General features: G+C 40.0%; 1 protein-coding gene across 7 annotated transcripts in view; it reads right to left on the bottom strand.

Moving 5' to 3' along the window:
• Positions 1-16,379, bottom strand: part of PTPRZ1 (protein tyrosine phosphatase receptor type Z1) — a 183,740-nt gene extending 167,361 nt beyond the window's left edge. For all 7 annotated transcript variants that reach the window (XM_080393865.1, XM_080393867.1, XM_080393866.1 and 4 more), the window contains exon 1: positions 1-16,379. This exon is cut by the window's left edge and continues 22,461 nt beyond it. The gene's annotated coding sequence lies outside the window, so the exon portion shown is untranslated.

Here is a 16,379-nt window from a genome sequence, read left to right as displayed (position 1 = left end):
AACCACCAGTGCCCTGGTACTACATAGTAACAAATTAGATATAGATGTTAAGTATATTGAGTAGTATAACTGTGGAAATAATGAGATAAAGCGAAGCCTCTGATTAAATACAGTCTCTGGAAGAATAAGATAATTTGAGCATCCTGTCTCAGGCTCTGATAGGAAGGAAGTTAATAAACAGTGGTTATTAAAAAAGAAAAACTGATTTACTGTAGGAAGAGCTGGAGAAATAAAACCTCCCACTGAGAAAGTAACTCACAAAGACAGCTTAGCAAAAGATGATTTTAAATCAGAATAAAATATATTTTGGCATAGGTAAGAATACATTGTCATGTGTTCTGTAAGTTTGGGCTTCTTTTCTGCAAATCTAGTTAAACTGCTTAAATATGTGTTGTGCAATCAAATTCTACAAAGAAATATTGGGAAGCTTGTGCAAGGTTTCTGTCTATTTAGGTTCCTGAAAATAATAGTAGATGGCTACACCTGCAATTCTTCTGAGTTCATTTATAGCAAAGTGCAGATATCAGTGTTCTGCAAGGGAAAGCGTGATTCAAAGTGCTTCAAAGATCAGCATCTGCAGACTTTCTCCTCTCTGTTAAAGAAGGTGACCTATTTAATAATATTTCCAAAGAAAATAATGAATTTCTGTTCATTCTCCTTCTGTTCCCATACAAATGCTATACGTAATGTCCCTCAGGTTCTGTGTGTTCATAAACCTACAAATAGAAAAACCTGACAGGGAGCCTAAACTGAGTGTTAACTACTGTTTCTTGATAGCTTACTTTGACATATGCCCAGATGAAACCATAGGTCTCAGCAGAAATAAAAAAAGAACGTTGTTCATACATTTCAAAAAATACTTTTTCCCCCCCTTTTTTCTAGCAGGGTGTCTTTATTGTTTGTTTCCTATTGATAGCAGGCATTAATAGATGAGTAACTAATACTTGCAAAGATAAGTTCTCCTAAGTAGGAATCCCTGTGACAAAATAATTGCACTCCAAAGACTTTTGTGCATACCAGGTATGAGACTGCTGGGTGGTCACTCTGCAGTGGCAGCAGCCACCCCTGACAGTATGTATTAACTGGATCTCACAAATCTCTGGAAGCTTGATGAGCCCTGCACAATGAGGTCCCTTCTGTGTCTTCTGACTAAAAGACGTACACAAAATACTTCAATAACCTACTTGGGTGGTTTAACATTTGGGCTCTTTCTGGAGCCAAGGAGCAGTTTAAATATCTACCTTGAAGACATTCAGTAAAGGTATTATGACTCAAAGCTTCCACACCCCATCACGTTATATATTTAACATTTGACCAAGCACTGGCTGAGTGGCAGTAATTGCCTACATACACACCCTGGGATAACAGGAAAAATAAACTTGGATTAGGCCCCACTGAAAGGTAAGATGCAAGGTAAGCTGAAACACCAAACGCTTACCCCAGGATCAGAGCACACATCCTGACTAACAGAGCTGTCTGACTGCTGGGTGAAGCCCTGTGTAGCTGAGGTAACCTGTACATACATCCAAAGCCTCAGAGCAACTGTTATTCCTCAGCCCATTCTTGGCTCTTGAAAGGAATCCTTTGCAACTTCAAAAGATGCAAGGTTGATCTGCTACTCTGGCCACCAAGGGGTAGGTGTGGGACTCTAAAGATATGGTCCCTGCTCATCCTGTTCATCCTGCCTTGCTCACATAGCAAAGGAGGAGGATATTGTGGTCTAAAGCAGGCCTGGACTAAAAGCAACGCATGTTAGAAGGATCTCACCCTCTAACTCAGCCAAAGATACATCTAACTTTCAGAAACTTTCTAATATTGTGCAATAATTTTTATAATTTGATTGTGTAAACCTAACTGCCTGCTAACACTTGCTTCTAAGAAGTCTTTGGTAAAGCCGGTTTGCCTACTTGAGAGGATAAACCTAAGTGTCAGCATTCAGAAAGAAGTGCTTCAGTTCTCTGTGGAGTTGTTAGAGACTTGACCCAAAACATATTGCTAAGGACTGAAAAGTAGGAAAATATTTAACTAATCAATGGTAATTTGCAAAACTAAAAGGAAGACATCTGAAGACAATCAAGATTTAAGAGAGAAAAAAAGAAAAAATTATGCAATCATGAAGACAGAATGATTTGATGAGAAAGAAGAGCTCCTGAGGAATGAAGAGCTGTTTTCATCCCCGTTATATGTTATATAAGACAAGTACATATGACAAAATATGAGATTTTTTTTTTTAAAATAACATACTTCTGGTAGGATAGCCATGTGAATAAGGTATGTAGCAAGTAATACAGTCTGTCTTTCCTGTGTGACTTCCATAAAATCCATATTCAGCAAGTCTTGCTTTCTAGAAAACAACGGGACATTCAGCTCATATGTGAAGGAAGAGGGCATTCCAGTGAAAAGAGAGGGCACAGAATGGGAAAGAGAAGCAACATTGGCACAAAAGAGGCAAAGAATGCCAATTCAGAAGGCGGGTGTGAAAGTAAAATCTGCTTCCATGCCTGCTACAGCATATATTACACAACTGGCACTTACTTGGCAAATCACCCACTCAGGCACTGACCTTGGCAGCATCACAGGGATAACTTCTATGTGAGGAAGGACTGTTCTTCAACAATATCTCCAAAATGTTTGGCACAAAAGTACTTTTTTAAGAAAGCAAGCATTTCTTCCACTTCGTATTTCAGTTGAAAACTAGCACTTTCTTTTCTCTGCAAAGGAGACATCCTGTCCGTGACTTTTAGTATATTCTTCATATGGTGTTCCAGATTATTTGATATTGCGTACAAATGCCATTGCACAACCATCCCATTTTGTGGATGTTCCCATGTTAGAGAGCAATGGGTGTATTCAAACTTGCTCAACTTAAATGATCTCCTTGTTAATTATTTGAGTAATTATGACAGAGTGCTTGGGGCTGCAATGCCCTGGTAGAAAGCCCACTGAAGGAAAAATGGAAAGCATTCCAAATACTGGTGAAACTAAGACATGTCTTTTCCACTGACACACTATCTTGCACACAGTAGTGAAAGAAAGTTTTGGGGATGTGAGTAAGGGAGGAGTAGTGTTTTATTTAACAAAGTAAATCTGTTCACTTTAATGGTTTGCTGGAGGTTATATGCTTACATTCTGTACTCAGATCATGTAGAAACTCAGTGCCCAGTTCTACAAACGTGAGAGTGAATGCCATTAATTTGTGTGAGCAAAGTTAGGAACATGTTCAAGGCATCACAGTATAAACCTTTTGGGTGGTTACTTTAAAGAGGGATGGGATCACATGAATCCTAGAATGAAAATGGGTAAGTGTTTCTAAGCACACTCCAAAGATGAAAAACAATCTACTGGATAAGAACTTTTGGCTCTCAAAGAAACTTGGAATTAGCTTTGAACATGATTGGAATTATGATTGCCAGAAAGGAACAAATGTGTTAGTCATCCAGTTTACAAAGAAACATGAAAGTAAACAGAGGCAGAGATGATTATTACAATGCAGATGAAACTAATTCCTACAGACTTGATATTGACTTGCATTTTGTCTCTAAAGAATAGCTGAAACTTTTCAGTGAAGTCAAATAGTAGGATGTCTCGACAAATTCAAAGTCTTTGAATCAGGAGAATGAAAGTCACATACAAATACGCAGGTTTTGTAAGCAGTTTACACTCTATTCAGTGCCTTCCACAGAAAGCCTGTTTAGGTGAAACATGGACATGACTTTTAAATACTGTCATGAGTTTTAAAAGATATAGTAATTCTGAGAATTATTCTTGCTAGGAAAGACTGCACCAGTGCACTAGCAGGTCTTTGTAGGTAAACATTTTAAAAGCCTTCTAAGTAGTGTTTTGCCCATATGCAGCCCCATACTTACTACCAGATGGTGTAAAAATGGCACCACATGTTGATCTCTCCTTCTCTTTTGCTTCCGCTGTCACTCATTTTGATGAATAGAGGGTCACAGCCAAGATTACAAACTACAACAAATGCCTGGGGCCCAGATGAGGAAACGACTCATTTCAGGTCCCAATTTGACCATTTTAATGGTGGTGGGAAGGGATGGGAACTAGGCTTCATCAAATGGGATCTGCAGCTGACTTTCACCACCTTTCTGACCTGCAAAGGGCAGACATTTGGTCTGGACAGGATCTTTACCTTGGCTCTTGCTGTGTCTCCATGTTCTGAGGCTGCAATAAGCCCCGTGTTGGGTGCTGGTACTCCCAGACTGGCTGTGTCAGCCTTGGATGTCTGTCACAACCAGACTGGGTCAAATTTCCTGGAGGACTTCACACAATATTAATTCAATTCCATTATCTTCAAAAAGAACATCTCTCTTCAGAAGACCGTGAATCATGTAGGTGAAAGGATTTTTTAGAGGATAGGCAACAGGTTACAGAAAATGGGATGAAGGGCCAAAATGAAGCAAATTTTAAACACTGTGGAGTTTTTTCCAGGTGAAGATTTTCTTTGTAGCTGTTGGAGAGGTATTTAGCATCTCTTCCTCAATTTGCCTGCCTTGGAACTGAGAACAACATTTGCTCTACCATGATTCACAGGGAGATACAGGATCTTTGCATTTAAGTGATCTGTCTTTCCACTTCCAGGTAATGGCACAAAGTCATTATCAGGGACTTGCAAACTGCACTTTTCCTGTCCAGCATATAGTAAGCCCTGCTTGTATCTCAAACCTAGGGGTCTCTATAAAGAGTAATGCTCCTGTGTGCTACTGCAAACACTACTTGCTGGATAAATCAAACAGCTTGCTCTCTCACAGCTATGTTGCTGTGGCTTGTAACTCTTGCACAAAGGTCTTAAAGCAGAAGGTTTCTTTCCTCTACCCAAAATAACCACATTCAGCTTTTTGGATTACAGCTGACTTGATTGCTTCACAAGCTAACAGCCACAGCAAACAAAATATGATGACATGAAATTCAACAAAGATTTTTGATGAACAGACATCAGCGAGTAACTGTAGTTCTGTGAACAAGAGTGTTTCATCCTGCTATTTAAAGTTCTTGGACTCCTTTATTTATAGTCATTTCTATGTCTTGTTGCTGCAGTATCTGAGTAGCTCACAAGACTCCCATGAGCAAAGCAAAGAATTATCCCAGTTGTGGGGGGAAGTAGAAGAGGAGGCTGAGGAGGCAGTCACGCAGAGCATTTGCAGAACAGCCAAGATCACAATCCATCCTTCCTCCCCTTTATGAGTTCCTCATCCTTCCTTCCTTTTACTAGACTGTTGGCCAAATAAATATGTGCCTTCTACCCAAAGGTCTTTCTCCTGGTTTTATCATCATGGTCTAGCTAATTGGGAGCAGGAGGGTAAATGAGGCATAGCTGATGTACATGGCATGATGCCCAGCTGACGCTACTGTTAAGCTGATGCCGGAAAAGTTAGGAAACCATAGCCTGGCACTGAATAATAGGCCTATTGCAACTCAAGTGTGGGGCAGAGAGAGATTTTCCTGCAGCTGGCACCTTGTCTACAAGTGGTGTACAAGAGAAAGTAACGAATGACTTGACTCTTTATGTTTCTTATGCTCATTTTATCACAGTTCATCAGGCACCCATGAGTCTGACTGATGACTCCATGTAAAAAGCAACAATCATTTCCCTGAAGAGAAATGAATGACAGATGAAGAATAAGCTGCAATTATAATCTCCCTTTTCATGGGTTAGGTTGCCAATTTAATGGACTGTGTTCATTAACTGATTTAAGTTCCAATTCCCTGTTTTTGTATCTGATGTGAATATATTTAATTTAACATTGCTTGTGATGCAGGATAACAGCTAACAGCTAACATCATAAATAAGGTACACTGGAGATAAACTAAACTTTCATTTCAAAATGAATTTGGTCCATCAAGATAAGGTACCTGGCACCTCACTCAGCTCTTTTTCCATTAAAAGCCCATGTCTGCCCAAAGGGGAGCATCTGTTAAGATCACTGCTGCCACATGGAAGGTTTTCCCGTATGTACTACCTACCCAAATGAAATGAGGACAGAATTTTTTTCATCACAAATGAGATGCATGTGTTAAGTAAAAGCAAAAAAACAGCTGTGTAAAAGCCATACTCTTCCTGGTAAAGATGGGTGAAACTTGTCTTTTCCCCCGTCTGTAGTCTGATCTTTTCCAAATATGCTGATCTGCTCTGAGTGCCTGACTTTGGAGGGGCAAGGCTGAGCCTCCTGGATGAGACAGTCAAATCACCAAAGATTTTTGTGAAGCTTCAGAGCTAATACTGGGTTTGTTACTGCTTGGTTGGATGGTGATGATTTACAGGAAACTTGTGGATAATTAAAGTCTGCAAGAGTGGTAGCCATTAAAAAGCAATTATTTACTATTGATTAGCATATTATGATGAGACTAATTAAGCCAAGGAACAACTTATTCAGAGTTTTGATAGATTTGCCATCACTGGGAATTTTCTTTGAGGTTGGCTGCTTTTCTAAAAGGTACGTGCACATTCAAACAGGAAATCATAGCTATAATACTCCAAGCCTCCTTTTGTTAGGAGCTGTATTTTATTTAGCACAGTGTTTCCTTCTGTTTTTTCTTTCCATGGTGTTAGAAATGTAGTTTTTTGTATACTCCTAACAGAAGCTATTGAAACATGTATTTGGGTGGAGCAACCCTCTGGTAAAGGGTTATTCTTTAATGCCGATCTGCATGTACCTCCCTTTCTCCCTCACCACAAGTAGGTGCAGCCAGGAGGGGTTGAAGAGTGGAGGCTGAGGACTGACTCATGGCTCCTTTGCTCTACTGTTGGTTTTGTGCCACATCTATCTAAACCACCACCTAATTGCAGAGCTATACATAGGGAACTTCCAGATTAGGTACAGAACTGGTTCTTCAGGGTTGTTTTCCCATCATAAGAGCACAGGAGTCATCTTGGGAAGGATGGAGGGGCAGGGCACAGAGACATGACAGAGCCAGCTGGGAGGCTTTTGGCGGTCAAAAAGTCACAACCAGGAAAATGTCCCTATGACCTTGCACCACTCTGCTGCAGTGTCTACCAATTGTGATTAACCCATGTTCAGAACTGTAGGAAGAATTACAGCTGCACTGGCACTCCCCACACCATCATATTTTCTATTCCAGGGCTTTTTTAGGGGTTCCCTGTCCCTTAGTCTCTTCCAGCAGCTGCTGCTGCTGCCATGGATTTGCAGCTGCTCTTTCTGTGTGGGCTCTGCTGCCATATGGCACCATAATTCTCCCTTACTCACTACAGCTCTGCCCACTCTCCTAGTATCCATGGTGTTATTGAACAGTACATCACTTTGTTCTTTGAAGAGAATGCTATGTGTTTTGGCTATTAATCATTAATCCAGTGTTTTTATTCCACAGACCTGAAGGCTTAATTAAACTGATGACAACTCTTTTGTTCTCCATTGTCAGTCATTCTCTGCAGTATATGGGAGATTTTCCTCTTTACACCCATCCCTACCTGGTCTACAAAGCCTCTGATCAGTGTGCAAACAGATGGCCCAAACATGCCATCTCTGGAAAGTTTTCAACAAAGCATATCCTAGAGGAATAACAGAGGTGATTTGTTTAGCTGGGATGGGAATGTTCGCTCAATATGGTGTCCCATGAAATCAAACATCTGTGCTGCAGGTCATCTGGGTTCACCTTTCACAGTCTATCAGTGCATTTGCTCCTGTTTAAAGCCTTTGATGTCAGGGTGCTGTGGGTAGGTGGATTGGTTAATCTGTCTCTTTCTGGGCTTTAGAGCTTTTCTCTAGTACCACAGCACCCAGAGCAGAAGTCAACCAGAGATGAGAATGAAAGAAAAGGAAATTTAATTGGTTTTTTTCTCTCATTCTCCTAACTTTTTGTTATGATCCCTCTCCAGGTTTGTTGCATGTACGTGAATAGCTGTGAACTGTAATGACTTCCTATTTCCTCTGCAAAGACTTTCAATTAACAGCATGGCTGGATTAGGCACATGGACATGTGCCTTTGCCTGTCAATGGCAAGCAACACTATTCTCCACCTGTCATATCCTTATGCCTTTTTCAAGAAGAAAGAAGATACGGTGTAGTTTTAATGCTACTCATCAGAAAAAATGAAGCTCATTTATTTTACTAGAGAATTTCTTGGGCTCATTTGGTCATCTGCTGTAAACTATTCACTAGGCAGCACAAACCGTATTAAAGGCCGAGAGCAACCTGCCTAAAGACCGTAGGATCAAACAGTTAAACTTTTACATCCAGAACTGCAAGATATCAACTGATAACATCTTTGCTTTCTGCTTTGTTGCAATGTGAAGTGTCTCACTCAGAAAACTGGGATGGCATATAAATAATAAATACTGCTGAGTAACAGCTGGAGTTTCTCAGGGTGCCTGTGTTCTTCCCTTCAGCGAAATGCTTCCCTGTGTAATTTACTAGATGCCTCTCATTAAAGTGGAGATAGTATATACAATTACAGTTAACAAAACAATACCTCTGAACAAAAAGGGTCATTGCGTTGCCTGGAAACTGTTAGTCTGCCTAAAATTGAGCACCCTGTTAATTTGTGCTGCTTTTGAGCAGAGCGGCTATGGGAACTCAGCCCAAGAGCAAGACACTGGCTTGTCAGCAGGAGGAACTCTGCCATAGCAGGGTCACCTGGAGAGAGTAAATGGCATTTTACTGGACACCATGATGCTAAGTGGTGGTGGTGAAACCCAAAGTCTCTGTATGTGGGAGCCAAGGGACAGCATACATGCTCCTGATCCTGTAAAATCGTTCTAGGCATAACGTGGCTGTCATGGCTCTGCTCTGAATGCCGCTCCCTTCAACAGCGGCAGCCCGGCAGCCCTAGGCTCTAAGCAAGAGGCAGGGGTTTAGCTTCAGGACAACTTTTGTGCATATATTAGTATGCTTGTTTCTTCAGGTCAATGGTGGGGGAGCTCTGTGGTCTTTTTCCTATCCTATAATGTCACAATTAGTTGTGAGAGCCACAGAGCCTATTATAAGGGACATTTCATGCAATCGTGTTTGCTAAAAAATTTTTCATGCTTACAAGAACAAGAATATACACCCAATTATTTTTAGATTGGCAATTTTCTCCATGTGGATTTAATTAGAAAATTAATAAAGAGAAAATAAGTTTGGTTTTTTTTTTTTTTGTTTTGCTTTCTTTTTACAGACCCAAGTTTCAGGAAATGAATTGCATAAATGTTGCTGCCTCGGTAGCCTTTAAAAGTATAATAATAATAACAACAATAAAATCTTGTTCTCAAAAGGCCAGGAAGGCATTTGATGTGAATAGATTCAGCTCCATGGAAGCTCATGGATTTTTGCCAGTTGATACCAATTTAGAATCTGTCCTGACCTTTCATTTGGGGATATAAAGTGCCCTGATGGCAACTACAAATTTTGAAAATGGCAGGGTTCTTTTAAGACACATTTAAAAGAATAATAGGACCTTGAAAAGAGGAAGATTCAATGACAGTAAGTCTATGATAAGTGGGTTTTTTGGAAGTGAGGGGATAACACAGTGAATCATATTTTCTTGAAGGCCGTAATCCTGTTACTCAGAGTTATATTGAATTGAACCTCAGTATGTAGGAAGAGCTGATTGATTTTGATGGATTTGCTCACAGATCAAGGTGCTTATTCAATGACAGTTAAGTTGGCAGAATTGGATCTTGTGATTAATACAAATAAAACTTTTTCGTGAAACAGGGTAGCATCTTTCCAGCCCAGCTATGTACCTAACCCCTTAGGCACTGATCTTCCTAGGCATGTTGTTGAAAGGAGGCTTTAAAAAACCCTCTCAATACTCATGTATGCTCATGCTGAGGACACAGGTAACTATTTCGCACCCTGAACTGCAAACAGCAGTCATGTCCTCTTTGCATCATACACTGCCATTAGCACTCATTCTTGGGAAGAGGAAACCCTGAATCCAGTGAGTCCAGGTCTTCTTTATCTGAGGAGAATTTGATTTCCTTGAGGCTGTATTGAAGGGTAGCCAGCCTCCCTGCTCTGTGGTGTCCTGGATAACAGTGTGCTTGGCTCCCTTGAGGCTGCACCATGCAAAGGGCAGTGTGGTTTTTAGAAGGCAAAGCCAATGGCCTCCTCTGGGTACAGGGACAGCACCCTTCTGCTTTCAGGCTTTCCTCTTCTTCTCCCTCCTACTGGTAGCAGGCACCCAAAGTGGAAGTGCGTCTATGCCTGAATTACATGCCTAAATTGGGTTCATAGTCTCTGCATTAAAAAAGGGGTGGGAATACACTCTGTGTTAAAATGTTATATCATCCCTCATATTGCAGTATTTGAGAGGAGCTGTGAATGGGAAAGAGCTTCACATTGTTCCTCTGTGTGAGCTGCCATCACACAGCAACACTAGTGGATCTTTGACCTTCCTCCCACCTGTTTTGTTTTTCTTTCTTGCAGTAGAACATCTTCGTCCTCTCGCTTGTTGCTTCTGTCTCCGCCTTTACCTGGGAATTTTTGCCCATAACTTCTGTCCTTCTTAACATAACACTTCTTGTTTGTCCCACTCTGCCAGAGCAACTGACTGCAGCCTTCAAGAGCTGTTTTTGTAGCCCTGCCTTGGCTACCTCGCCGTTCATGGCGTAAGACTTGTCTGGTAACCCAGCTCTGTGCTTTGCAAGTTGATTTGACAATAATAGCCAGAGCCACTGTGATGTTTCTCCCATGGATGCATATTTCCATCTTTATTTGATGTCTGTTCACTTACCAATAGTCATGCTGAGGCTATGCAGCTGGGATGGGGTAGTCATCAGTAAGTCTTATTTTGCTAATCATTCTCATGTCACACAGAGCAAGGAGGCAAGAACACCGCTGGTACAGGTCTAGTGATCAACTATTTCCTGATTCATGGCACGACATATGAGTTTGTTATCAAGGACAGTGTCTAAATCAAATAATTTAATGCACAAATTAATACCTTCTTAGTTCTCAAGCTATAAATGCAAAACCTGCAAAGCTGTGTTTGATGGGAGGAGCAAAAGAAAAACAATATGGTATATTATGGAAAAGTCTACTTTAGCAGCTATGACATGAATTGCAGAGTGGGTAGTTTCAAAATCAAGTAGAATATTTGGTATTTTGAGAGCTAAATGACTGAGTAATAACTGTATGTGGTTTAGAGTTACAAGTGGATTGAAAACTCCAGAGTTTGGTGTCAAAGAGATGTGTTTGCAGTAAGAACGGGATGAAGTTGAATACAGAGAAGCCAAGTAAGGCAAGTTATTGAGAGGTATTTAAGGGGGAATAAATCTTATGGTATGTAGATAATAGGCTACAACAAGTGAGCAGCATCTAGGTATTGGAATAGAACAACATTATTGATTACAAACCAAGCAAGTTAGAGTTAAATAAATAAAAAAGAAAAAATACAAGGAACAAAGAATTACTGTAATGCTTCATAAGCAAGCATTGATTTAACTGGCTCCATCTTAACTCTATTCCAGAATTAAAAAAAAAAAAAAAAAGAAGAAAAAAAAGAAAAGGAAAAGAATCAGATCTTTGCATATGTAGACATGAATGTAATTTAACAAAACAGGCTGAATCATGCATTTAATTACACAGCAAGTGCAAGTAAAGTGGTTGTAATGCTGTTATGGAAATGTGACTGTGATAAACTTATTCACATTACATTCTGTTGCTAATTCAATTTTCATGCACAAGCCCAAAATGCTAGGTTTAATTCTGTCACTACAGATATAACAAAACCAGTATAAAGGAAGACATGTTTTGTAGCTCTTTCAATAGCTGGATATTAAAAAGCTATGTTTTCCTTCCTAATAAATGTTGTTCTTACAATTAAACAAACAAAAGCACAATTTTATAGCCAATCTTTATGTCCATGAATGATATATACTGCATTAAAAAATTGAAGCATCCACAGTAAAATTGTATATGAAAACTCATGTTGAAAATGAAAGAGGAATAGACGATGAAAATCTTAGTGACATCTAGGAAATCTATGGGAAAAGAAAATTTGATCCCTGCCTGACTCCTCTGCTTCTTGTCATTATCACAGGAATATTACTACACCCACACTTCATAGCCACAATCGTGTTACTAATTAAAATGTTAATAACTTCCTAAAATAAGTCTACGTATTCACTCTTTGATTCTGTGCACTACGTGAACTGCAATCCTTGTCTCTGCCAATCTTGGATTTTTGTTACAGGATAGTGAAAGCTCTGGAAAATGTCTATGCTGTAATGATCTAGTTAGTTTTATAATGGTCACTTTAGGGATCTGTCGTCTAGATGACAAAATTTTGCTAGGATATGCCTTTTTGCCACAAGGTAACAATTTTAAACTCATTTCACTTCTTTTTTTTCTAAGTTTCAAAGCTGAGGGTAGGGGTCAACAGTTGGATATACACAACCAAGCAAGCTCAGGCTGGGAAGGGGAGAGCAATGCATCACTGTCCCCTGGTAAGCAAGCCATGCGCTTGTTTTTACCCACTGTTGGTATGTGAGGTGAGTGTGGAAGAACGAACTGCAGACTAACTATGTACACATGAGAAGTAGCTGAGGTTGGTAAAGCCACCCACAATGATGTTGGAGGGGCTGTAGAAACAATACCATCATAATATTGCTGTTGATGGCTTGCCAATTTCCTTTATCGACTTTTGATTTGTGTTCTACAGCATTTACAGCTGGCTAAATGAAAGCTCTGGTTCCTTGGCAATGATGTGTGTACTGTTCATGGACAGGTCTCTGTGAGGGAAGGTTGTACGTACTTTGGATGCCAATATAAACTATAATAGTAACAGCAGTATTATGCCAAGTATAATGTATAATTTGGTGTCGTGGTTTAACCCTGGCCAGTAATTAAGTACCACGCAGCTGCTCGCTCACTCCCCCCTCACCCAGAGGGATGGGGAGGAGAATCGGAAAGGAATGTAAAACTCGGGGGTTGAGATAAGAACAATTTAATAATTGAAATAAAATGAAAATGAAAGAGCAATATTAATAATAGTAACAGCTATAGTGGAAAGGAGGGAGGGGGAAGAGGAATGAAATCCGAAGGGAAGGGAGAAAAGAAGACAAGTGATGCACAGCACAACTGCTCAGCACCCGCTGACCCATGCCCAGCCAGTGCCCCAGCAGCAACTGGCCCGCCCTGGCCAGCCTCCCAGTTTATACACCGAGCGTGATGTCCCAAGGTATGGAATATCCTTTGGCTACTTTGGGGTCACCTGTCCTGGCTGTGTCTCCTCCCAGTTTCCCATGTCCCTCCAGCCCTCCTGCTGGCAGGGCCTGAGAAACTAAAAATGCCTTGACTTAGTATAAACACCACCCAGCAACAACCAAAACAAAACCAAAAAAAAGTTAGGTGTGCTAACAACTGTTCTCACACCAAAATCAAAACACAGCCCTGCACCAGCTAATAAGAAGAAACCCAACTCTGTCCCAGCTGAAATCAGGACATCTGGTTTACAAGAAGAAGAAACAAATTTAAAATGTTTCATTAGGACTTGAACTTCTCAGCGTCATGGCCTAAACCACCTACTAACTTATCCAGTGGAAGAGAAGCACATAGCCAAGTTCTGCACCAGAAGCAGCCATTTTTTACTAAATAAAACATTAGGGCTTTGATTTTTGTTTGACATTTGGGAATAGAAACCATTCTGGGGAAGTAAACACGACAGAAGTGGTATATTGAAATTAATTATTAGAGAAGCCCTGGTAATGCCAATCTGCAGCCACCTGTGGCCTGCAGGTCTGTTCTACACAGCTCTCAGAGGGGCCACCTGTAAGGCTGTGCTTGTTCCCCAGGGGATCGAGCGATCACCGAGGCTGGAATCTCTCCCAGCTGTTTGGAGGCTGAAGATTGTGCCTGGACAGATGGGATCCAGGGTCCTCAGAGCTCATGGCAGCCTCACCTCACCAAACTACCCGCCAGCTGGCTCTCAGAGGGAACCCGGGGACACAGTCCCACCCATAAGTGACTTTTTGTAGTGGTTTGTTAATGGCCATCATGTTGCTGGGGGTGGTGGTGGTGGATTTCTGTTATTTGCTATACAGTCCCCAGCCTGACTGGCCAAAGTAGCCTTCTAGGAACAAAATTTTGGGGTTCCCTATCCTTTGTCAATGTTGGTTTAAAAAGAAAACAGCAGCACAATGACAGAAGAAGATAATTTGCTCAATGATTGTGTCAAACAGTTTATTATTTTCGTAATTCTTTGAAAAGGACAGCATTGGCATCATCGCATGTTCCAGTTTGTGAAATGAGGAGAGTCACTGTTATATGCTTCTGGCTCTAAATGCTAAAGTCTTTGTGTCTTTCTGACTTAGCTCCTTTTTAGTTTACAAATCTCCTTCTTCCTTGTTTTTTCTGCCTTGACAGCTGTGTTTACCCCTTACCCCAGTTACGCCTTCAAATGGTGATTGAATTAGCTACCCTGATAATGAAGGCTGTTCCTGCTACTGTCCCTGAAACCAAAGCATGAGGAGTTGATCACCATTTCTCTCGCCTTTGGGAGGCTGTGTTCCAGAGCACAGGGGCTGATAATGCAAGCTAGTGAGAGCTCCCGCTGATTTACACAAATGCCTAAAACAGGCCTAAAAGAAAGCTCTTGGGGTGCCAATCACATTTTTGAAAGTTTTCTTTGTATCTTCATATATATGTTCCACTGCCCCAATAGGATATGAAGAGCACAATGAATGTTTGGTATTTTCAGGTAGGTGTTTGGAAGTCTAGATATAAAAGATCTGCTGTTGCTGAGAATAAAAAAGAAGGCTGGCAGAGATATTCCCTGTGAGCACTGCCAGAAAAACCCCAGAATTTTACATAGGTAGAATAAGGTAAATTTTCCTCTGCAGTCAGATGTCTCCTGTTCATCTTTGAGAAGACATTATTCCTGAGACTTCTGAAATTACATTGCCAAAAATGTTTCTTTTTTACTACCTATCTTAAATTTCTCTTCTAGCTTTACAGTGAAAATGTATTTTCCTGTCTTTTTATTGTGACCCAGTTATATCAGAACTTCTGAATTTTGCTGAGAGAATTTTAACTGTTTTAAATAATTTTTCAATATAGGAGTCATTCTTCTGGGTAAAACCAGGATACATTTCTGTCTAGAAAAAAGAATTTTTCAGTCTAACAACAGGGAAATACCAGGCAGGAAAGGACATAATAATTTAACCAACCGGTAAGCAATAAGGTCATGATTTTGGGCTCATCCTCGTGAAAGCTGACATCAAGGTTAGTCTTTGGCTAAGGCGGGAATAAATGTAGTCCAGACTTACTATTGCTTGAAAAGGAAAAAAATGTAAACTGAAGCTCTGTGTGCCTGCTCCATTTCAGGAGTCATCCAAACCCCCAAGAAATAAACACTGTAGCCTGAAAAATTTTACTTTTTTCCTTTCCTTCAAAGCAAATGACTAAAGAAAACACCAAAATGTTTCATTGCCCCTCTTGTTTTGTGCAGACATTATAGGTCGAACATAATATATGAAAAAGCATGTAAGTATTTATTTTGATTCCTGCAGCCGTTCAGTTTCTCTTTGGATAAATTAGGCTGCTGCATACTCACCACCTCAGCATGTGCACTGCTGAGTTTCCAATACAATCTGGGTTTTTTTTTGCTTCTCCTCAGTACAGAGGAAACTCAAAATTAACTCAAGTGAGCATTAGGAAAAAAGACTTTTAAATATACATCTTATCTCACAAGTGTAAAGAAAGTTAAATAAATAATATTGAATTGGAGATCAGTTTTTCTTCAAACTAGAGTTTCAAAAGCACCATTTTAAATATTTGAAATTAAATACCTAAGGAATTTGTTAATCAAGCTTAATTTGTATGTATAAAATTCATCACTTAAATGTGCACTTCATCATTCCAGCCTGCTTAAAGAAACTGGAAGCAGAGACAAAGATCTCAGAAATAGGTGAATTGATGTACTAATACAGATAAAACAGAAATAGGTTTAAGACTCTTCATCTAACATATCTGAGCTTTTAAAAGGGATGAACATTAGTCATGGCTGCTGCAGGATTCACTTTAATACATATTTGATGAGATTTGAAAGAACTCAGAAATTCTCTTTTATTTAGGCTTTTTTAAATACTGAAGTGGAATCAACCTTGGATTTAAAGGAATATTAGCTCTCCCCTCACATATTCTGTCTAGTCTTGTGAGAGCTGCCCATTGTACCCAAATACAACAGTTTCTTTAGCAGTGCTGAATCTTAGACACTAAAGACAGCCTCTCCTCAATGGGGGTTACTACAAGGGGAAAAAGAAATTTTCAGTGCGTCAGAGAAGGGACAATCTAATCCTCTTTGCTGGTACATCTGCTCTGGCAGTTTTGCTCTACAAATCAAAAGGCATTCCATTAATTAAAGTTCCTTTTTCTTTCATTTTTATTCAGCTCAAGAAATGTGACCAGTATTCAAAAAAAAAA

Source organism: Falco punctatus, assembly GCF_963210335.1.
Source record: "Falco punctatus genome assembly, chromosome: 6".
NCBI classification, from domain to species: domain Eukaryota; kingdom Metazoa; phylum Chordata; class Aves; order Falconiformes; family Falconidae; genus Falco; species Falco punctatus.
Note: the sequence above shows the minus strand (reverse complement) of the source record. Positions and strands in the feature narration are given on the sequence as shown.